The sequence below is a fragment of the Ascaphus truei genome, chromosome 3 (assembly GCF_040206685.1).
Source record: "Ascaphus truei isolate aAscTru1 chromosome 3, aAscTru1.hap1, whole genome shotgun sequence".
NCBI classification, from domain to species: domain Eukaryota; kingdom Metazoa; phylum Chordata; class Amphibia; order Anura; family Ascaphidae; genus Ascaphus; species Ascaphus truei.
Window position 1 is genome coordinate 207,951,754 of NC_134485.1, and position 9,064 is coordinate 207,960,817.

Sequence of the window (9,064 nt, forward strand, 5' to 3'; positions counted from 1 at the left end):
GCTTCCCATTACCTCAGGCAGCTGGATGGAAAATCCAGACCACAGATTACAATGGCTCTAGTTCTCCCTCACCTGCTCTTCTAATCACATACACAGGTATTTAGAGCAGAGAGGTTTTGCATTTCACTCTCTCTCCTTGGAGCCTGGGGGCTGGGTGTGTCGCTACTCTCCTGCATCCAGTATCGAGGTTGATGGCCTCTCCACGTATGACAGTACCAGAAGATTTGCCTGGACACCACGAACAGATAAGACAAAAACAAATGGTTACTGCTGTTGCTAAAAGACTGTGCTGTATCTTGTGTCCCTAAATGAGAGAGCATTGTTTTAAGCTGGGGAACCAGTTTAGTTGGCCAGCAGCTGTTAGAGAGACTGATTCTGATGTGTAGTTAGATCCCTGAAAGAGATAGGATTTGCTTATATGATTTTGGTTTTATTTCTTGAAATAACAGTGTGGGAAATATTGTAACACTGAAATGTGTGAACTGCTGAATGAAAGTATCTGAGTACCTCTAACCTACACATGTTAAAGCTGCAGTACCTTACTTGGATGAAAATAAAGCAGGCAGAAGCCTGAGTTAAGCAGCATAATACTTTGCATGATCCTGTTTGTTGTATAATTAACCCTAGAAGACTGTGTCGGGAAGAACCCAGACAGACGTCAGCACTACAAAAGAGGGGCGTTTGTCACAATGTTCATAACACACTAATTAATAATAGAACAGTTACAAAGTATTGCATCCTCACAGGCAACTTCTTCTGGCCAATGATGCTCCAGTTACACTACAAGAAATGTGATTCTGCTGTATATGCTCTTTGACATGTGTTTGTAAGACACAGTACTGTTATCGGCTATATTTCTCCAGTAAAAGTCACATCTCTGCTTTGAAAGAAAGAAAAGTATTTGTATATCTCACTGGATAAGAAGAAAATGTGCAAATCCTGTTTCATGTCATAAAAAATAAAGTGGCAATGAGATCTATAACACAAGTGCTTTAGATATACATACAACTGCGCTGAGAACAACATTTGTTTTGAATAAAGTTATTTATTTCTTTTTAATTGGTATGCAAATAAAATGATATTTGGGAAGGTTTGTTATTGTTAGCAAAACAGAATTGGGTGAGCTCAGACCTAACCCTGTAACAAAAATGTATCAGTAACACCATATGACCTGCAATAATTATGGAGTGCTGCTAGGGGTAAGGGAAATGGCCATACATTTATGGAAAACAAATACAAAAACCGTGCACTTCTTTCCAAATTGGCTTGCAATTTATTAGTGATTTAACTTTTTTGAGCTAAAGTTTTCTAACAAAGGAGTCATTTGGTTGCATCTTTTGACTTAAAAAAAAATTAGTTCATGTAAGCTTGTAAGCAAGGTAAACTCCATTTAAGCCGTTACCTACACTAAACGCTTAGTATTTCTTATTGTCTTGTGGACTAAACACTTTCACTATTTCAAGAGCAGGTACTGTAGCAGGCTTGGACTGATCAACATGGGACATGTTTTTAGCTCGTTGCTTGCATGTGACGTCACCGCAGGACAGGCGGTTCCCATCCACGTGTGCGCTGCAACGTATTAGGTTACCAAATTACAATATATTGATCTTGCAAGTATAAAACGCTGAATCATCCTCAATGGGATTCAAATAGGGAAAATGTTTGCACAGCTGTTTTTAGGCAGCAGAAGCATCACTCCAACTGCTATGGAAAACAGTCTTGGTTAGAGTTCAGTGGTTTCCAGGGGACAAAGATCATCTTAAAAACTAGTAGCAATCTCAACTGTGAATGTGTTGCAAAATCTGTGAGGTTATGAGTAACATGATACCAAAATAATACCAATGTATCATTTAACGTAACCACCATCCATTATACACAGAGACATCGTAGTTATATTTCTCCACAGGTCCCGGCATAAACAACATCTCAATCTGTTTGCTGGCAGAAAGGCCTCTCAGTCAGTGAAAGGGTTGAGATTTGGACATAGGCTTTGTAACTGACTTGTAAGAGCCAGAAATGAATGCCATGATTCACACAAGTTATCCTGATTATATGTTTTACTGCTAAATTCTTCAATATTTGTCTACTTTGGAGAAATATTGATGTGACAAAGTATTCTCCAAGAGCTCTTAAAAATGGGTACTACTGTACAGTTTTTAAAACTGCATTATGTACCCAACACTAATTGCAGCAACGTTCTTGCATTCTTTTCTCTGTCAGGAGCCTCTAGCTAGCCGGTCCAATAAAAAATGGTATGCGATAGCTGTGCATTTAATTTAGTCTTTTGAGTCTAAGGCATCGATTATAGTGCAGGCGCATGCGTGCGACGGAGCACATGGAGTCGTGCACACCTGTCACCAGAGCAATCCGTGCATTCTGAAGAGGAGGCGTGGCGTCACCAAGCTGGTTTGCCCTCATTGGCTGAATTGCTCATGTGACTCATAAAAGTTTTAAAAACAACAGTATTTAAAAAATACTCACATGTACCTGATTTTTTTTTAAAGGCAATCAATCAGCCAGATGTGCAATCCTAAGTTCATTTTTGTCCTAGGAGAGACTTTCTCCCTAAAGGCAAGCTTTATCCCAATTAAGATAAACAACATTAACTGCTTTAATAAGAAGTTTTCAATTGAGACTGTGGTTCTGTTGGAGTCATCTATGCTGCTATATCAGTGTTTTTCAACAGAGGTTCCCCGGGCATCCCTAATGGGTTCCATGTAATTTTCAGGTCTTTTGAAAATTGTACCAAATACAGAAGAATTTACAATGCATCTGATCTCAAATGCTCTTAGGGAGGGTTTGGGTTCCTTACAATACATCTGATTTCAGTCGCGCTATTAGAGAGGGTTGGGGTTCCTTACAATGCATCTGATCTCAGATGCGCTATTAGAGAGGGTTGGGGTTCCTAACAATGCATCTGATCTCAGACGCGCTATTAGAGAGGGTTGGGGTTCCTTACAATGCATCTGATCTCAGACGCGCTATTAGAGAGGGTTGGGGTTCCTTACAATGCATCTGATCTCAGGCACGCTATTAGAGAGGGTTGGGGTTCCTTACAATGCATCTGATCTCAGGCACGCTATTAGAGAGGGTTGGGGTTCCTTACAATGCATCTGATCTCAGATGCGCTATTAAGAGTGGGTTGGGGTTCCTTACAATGCATCTCATCTCAGACACTATCTTCTGTCATCTAGGGAGAGTTGAAAGTCATTGATGGAATGACTGATGTCTATGGTATGGTACCAGCAACTTCCTGTATCACAAATGACATCACCACAGTGGCACACGGTGACCCCCTGTTTGAAATGTTTATAGTATATTGTTATAAACAAAAATGTAAAAAGACCAAACAAAAGGCACTCAAGATGTGTATTGTAAAGTCCTCCATTAGGTCTTGGTCATCTGCAGGAACTTGGTAACATGATAAAATACATAGCACTCAATCCTTTTCCCCACACACCCTCAGGCACTGTCTACCTCCTAATAGAGGTTGTTTCATGCAGAACACTAGATAGTATTACTATACTGTCTATCACAGTGCTTGTTAACAGTGCATAAAGCACTCAACAGAAACATTCAGTGCACACAATTATAGCACAAACAAGAATAAAATAAAAGGAATTAGAAGCTCCAGACGTTACAAACAAACAAACACTGCAGTAAATCTCAGATTGCAATTGGCAGTACTGTATAGTGGAGCACATACAGAAACAGGATGGAATTGCATTATTTAGTGGGAGAAAGTGTAAAATATTTCATGATAGAGAAACCAAATGCATTTAATGTCTTCAAAGGAGCAATCCCCACGACCTAACTTCATTTCAGAGGGTGGTATCCAGGGATCCCCACATTCCAGGAATACCTAGCAGTAAAGGTTACCAGTTTTACTTCCTGGTTTCATGCTGGGTTTAAATGGCATCCAATAGGAAGCTGCAGCAGATGACATTGCGGCTTCCTATTGGCCCGCATGACACAGGAGATTTAAAACGCCATTTTGTTTTCCCTGTAGGGGATTGAAACGCAGGTACCTTCACCAATAAGTATATTGGGAACCGGGGGAGGTTCAGTTAAAGGAACACCCAGCTTCTCATCCTGTCAAATAAAACCAATGGGCGGTAAAAAATAAAAAGCAGCCGGGATAATTGTTTTTATTATTTTGAGATACTTGTATCAAACTTGTGTTTTTGCTGTGACTGGCATCTTATAAATACGTGCCAATCATTGTCAGCTCAAACTGGTATATTTATTCCTATAAGCGCCATTAAAACAGTGGGGTTATTAAACAAAAATACCTTGGATGCCTTATTTATAAAGTCTTATGGTATAGAATAGAACAGTATGGTAGAGGTATTTTATATTGGGTCCCACGCCTAATAATAATAAAACTATTTTCTTATATATCACTGACAGTGCTGTACTGTATATAGAATTATGCAAACACAAAAGAATCCCTACCCCGCAAACCTTACAATCTCATTTTGGTGCCTGGGACACAGGGAGATAAAGTGACTTGATTAAGGTCACAAGGAGCCGACACTGGTTTTCAAACCAGTGACATTGCCACCAAGCTACTCCTTCAAACTTTTTAATATCACGAACCACTTCTATATTACTAATTGATTACAGGAACACCATCTTTTAACTTAGCTTTGTTCATCAACATATTTACATATACATGTAACATATATATATATATATATTTTTACATGCTGCACGTGAATTGAAAAATCAGTATTTTCGCAGTGACAGAAAATGCATGACAGGGCTGCCAGAATTGCATTTTGAAAGGCATTGGATCCCACTATTAAAGTCAATAAAATATTTGTCCACAAAGTAGAGTGTCTGACTGCAGATGAAAATAACCTTACCACACAACAGCCCACATCCTTCATACCTTCTCAAATCTGTATGCTGCATTTATTCTGCTGGGACTACTTTACAAATGACAATGTCTCTTTAGAAGTAGGTCCACGACACAAACACCCTTTTTAGACGGTAAGCTCCTTGAAGCAGGGCCCTCCCTACCTTCTGTACCAATGTATGTTACTGTTGTAATTGTATTGTTGTTCTCTCTCTGCTGCAGAATATCTTGGCACATTGTAAGTAAATAATAACAGTTATCATCATCATTGTTATTATTGTTGCCATTCTTAATACTATTATTACTACTGCTATGAAACCAACAATATTATCTTTTCTTTTCATTATGTGGCACATGCAGTGCATGCTATAAACTGTAATCTCATTCAATGAAAACAAAGATTCTCCTTAATATGAAGAAGGAAATAAATACATATTTTGAATCCCTTATGCAATAGAAGAAGTGAATATGTGGGTAGGGTTCTGGATCCCTATTAAACCGGCTTCAATCCCACAGCAGCACTTTCAGGCTATTATCTGACAGGCAGCATGGAAGCTGTCCACCCATTGCCACGCCGGCTGCATCTACTGTAGCTCCTTTGTTGCAGCTCAGCTGAGGTTGCGAAATGCAAGACCCTCCTTCACACACCCTATATATGCCATCAAAACCACTGCCCCGAATAATGCCCACAGCTCCTTCCCTTACCTCTTGACATGTCAGCACCCAAGATCCCTGTGTTAGAAGAGGGATCCGAACAGCAGCCCAGCCCTGCAGTCTGTGATCATCACCAGCCACTCCCTGCAGGCAGCAGATCTGGATAGAAAGTAGAGGAGGGAACCAGTTGCCAGGGTGGGTACAGCAGTGGCAGCAGCAGCAGCAGCAGTGTGCAAGGATTACACTGCTCAGATCACACCTTGTCCTTGCTTGTGGTGAAGGGCATCCAGTCAAATATCAGTGCAGTGAACGATACCAGCAGCTTGGAAAAGTGAACAGTACCAAGCTCCCTATAGGAGAGGTTGCTAAAAGGCTCAGATCTATGATGTGTCACTGTCTATATTCCCCAGCCCTTGCAGTGTAGCTGCTTGTTGTCCCTGTACTGGAGGGATTGTGTTAGGGTGCTGATGACCAGTGGTTGCTCTGCCTTCTCTGAGATGCACTCAGCCTGAGCTTTTCTGAATGCATGAAACAAAAGAGGAAGCAGAGGGGAGCTCAGCAGTCAGGGAGGAGGAGAGGAGAGGAGGAGGAGAGGAGAGGAGGAGGAGGAGGAGAAATCCAGCTGTTTTTATTAAGCAGCACAGAATGGAGACTTGTGTTTCCTAGACCTGCAGTTCTGTGGGAAGCCAGGAGGGAGGGCAGATTTTCTAGGAGTCCTTGAAGCAAAAGCAGCCACATCTTTTCTTAACCCCTTCCCCGCCATACTATAGGAACACACACACACACACAAACGTGGCTTAGTACTGTAATGTTTTCCTGTCTTTATCCTCATAGTGTAATGTCCTCCAATAAGTTCCTATTTCAGAAATATTGATTACAAAAATAGTCAACACTGTGCACACAAATTATAAGTAAAAATACCACATGTGGTGCATTTACATCTCAGACAGGCCAGCAATCCTGTCTTTCGCCATTGTCACTTAGCAAATAGGGCTTTCACTGCAGCCAGGGATTCTGGGTAATGACATGCAAATAAGCGCAGTGTCACCAGGGTTGCCACCTTCTACTGAAGACCAACCAGAAGACAACGTTATAAAATTATGCGCTTACCTTCGGCGTCGGCGTTTCCCTGGCATCATTCCAACATCCTCCCGGCATCTCCCGCTGCAACCCGTCTATATGGCCGCACGGCTACACATGACGCCGCGTTACCATGACAAAGGGACGCTAAGTGACACCACAGCGTCAAGTTGCCATGACAATGGAACGCCTTGTGGTGCCATCACACTGCCATGGAAACGGGTGTCACGTGATGCTGTGACATCATGTAGCGTTCCCGTTGACCTGGCAATGCAGCTCCATTTGACGTGGCGCGGCCAAATTGACAGGAGTTACTTGCAGGGGAAGATGCCGGGAGACGATGCCCCCACCCGGAGGTTTACTATGTAAGCCCAGAGCCCGGAGATACATGGTCAAAACCCGTATTCTCCAGGTCAAACCCATAGTCGTGGCAACCCTTTGTGTCACACAAAAAATAAAACACAAAATATGTTTCACTTGTCCCTCACAGATGCACCTTTGTCTGCTGCAGCAGAATTTCTCAGTTATTCTTCACTCCCTTGTGAAAGCAGAATATACTGGATATACTATAACGTTGGTCATTGTGCTGTTCAAAGTTAGGATTTCAGACTAAGCGGGTAATTCAATATATTCCTAAGCGACTGTTTTTGGCACGAACAACCACTTTGTACAATATAGAATAAAGCCCTAAGCTTTTAACTATAGCAACACATAAAATATATCACTTGTGAGCACATTCACATGTCTCAGACAGGTCTGCAAACCTGCTTTTCACCATTACCTCTTAGTATACAGTGCTTCCACTGCAGCCAGGGATTCTGGGTAATGATACGCAAATGAGCACAGTGTCACCTTTTTCTATATCAACCATATTTATGATACCAGCTTAGTTAGGGAATATTTGGGCAATATCCATCAAATGAGAAACTAATTGAAACCATTCCTCAAGAACACAGTAGTAATCCTTTTAAAGTCTGAGGCATATACCAGCCCCTTCATCACTAGTGGGAATAAAAGAACACCAGTGCCATTAAGTGTTCTGTACTCATATTGTACTGTATAGCATTACCTAACACACATGAACAAATCCTACACACACACACAACAATGGATCAGCGATGTGTAACAAGCAAGTAACATGACAACAAACAAGCAAGTCCCCAGAGGGACTGTAAAACTGAATACACCAACAAAAACCCCACATTCATCATGCTCCATAACAGGTTAACACACACGAACGGTCGCTGATGACTATTGACTTCAATGGGAGATAATGTCGGATCAGGTGTGTTAACCCAGGGGAGCGCACGGGCACTGACACACCTGCTCTCCTCGGCACCTCGCACCCCCCCCCCCCCCCCCACCCCACCATTCAGACCCGGTGTCAAATGACGCGCGGGGTAATGTGACGTCACGCTGCCATGGTAACGAGACATTACGTGACCCAGCGGTGTCATTTGATGCTGGGTTATCATGACGACACATCGCTGGAAGGGAAGGTAAGTGCATTATAGAGGCGTCGCGTCGTCCCCCGGCATTTACTTTAAATGTAAACTGCTGCGCATTTAATTTAAATTTAATCTGCTGCGCCCCTCCCCCCCCAAAAAATCTAGCGCCCCCAGTTTGCGCACCCCTGTGTTAATCCATAATGGAGCTTGATGAACAACCCACAAAGTATCTGTAAGGATGTGCTCACCACAAACGAGACGGGACCGCGGTGCTGAGGTGGGAAAGGTTAGAACGCCACCCACAGCCACGAGGACACGTCTTGAGAGTAGATTGGTCTGGGGTTCCGGATCGGGGTAGGAGAGGTACGGTTGGTAGTGGAGGCCGTTTGCCAAGTCCAGGATTAGAGAGAGGGACGTTGTCGTTTACCGTAAACCAGGATCGGGATGCCAGAGGTGCGGAGAGTCGTGTAGCCGTATGCCGAGTTCAGGTTGCCAGAGGTACAGGAAGACGTAGCGGAAGCCGGTTCGGTTCACGAGGAAGTCTGCAAAATAGAACTTGGGAGGCAGAGAGTGATGAGAACAACTGGTTCTATGCTCAGCCAATGAGTTAGTGACTCTGCAAGGTATATATAGGAGAGAGGATCCAATAGCAGTGCAGCAAGGTAGGGGTGTGTGGAAGGGCCAGGCTACAGCAGGGATAGGTCCAGCATGAGTCCCAAGGGAGGAGCCATAAAGGCCAGTAATCTGACTGCATTTAATCGTAGCAATAGTTTGGGTTGCTGTACCTTTAAGAGGCGGGTGCGCCTCTGTGTGGCCGCGCCTCCGTGTAGCAGCGCCAGTGGCTGCGTGCGCGGACCCACGCCCTGATCCGAGGGCAGAAGAGGGAAGCAAACGTGCGCGCGCGCGCATAGGAGCAATGGGGATCGACGGCTTGCTTCCGGAGTCCATGTGAGCCGCGGAGAACCCAGACGGAGCTGCAGGTAAGTGAGGAGCACGCCGTGAGCGGCGTGACTCCAGAATC

The 9,064-nt window shown here is 43.4% G+C and overlaps 1 protein-coding gene across 3 annotated transcripts in view; it reads right to left on the minus strand.

Moving 5' to 3' along the window:
• Positions 1 to 6,100, minus strand: part of CLIP2 (CAP-Gly domain containing linker protein 2) — a 153,553-nt gene extending 147,453 nt beyond the window's left edge. For 2 of the 3 annotated variants that reach the window (XM_075589977.1, XM_075589976.1), the window contains exon 1: positions 5,567 to 6,099. The gene's annotated coding sequence lies outside the window, so the exon portion shown is untranslated. Of the gene's footprint in view, positions 1 to 5,566 lie in introns of all 3 variants that reach the window. The other variant, XM_075589975.1, reaches the window with a different exon arrangement.
• Positions 6,101 to 9,064: the final 2,964 nt, after the last annotated feature.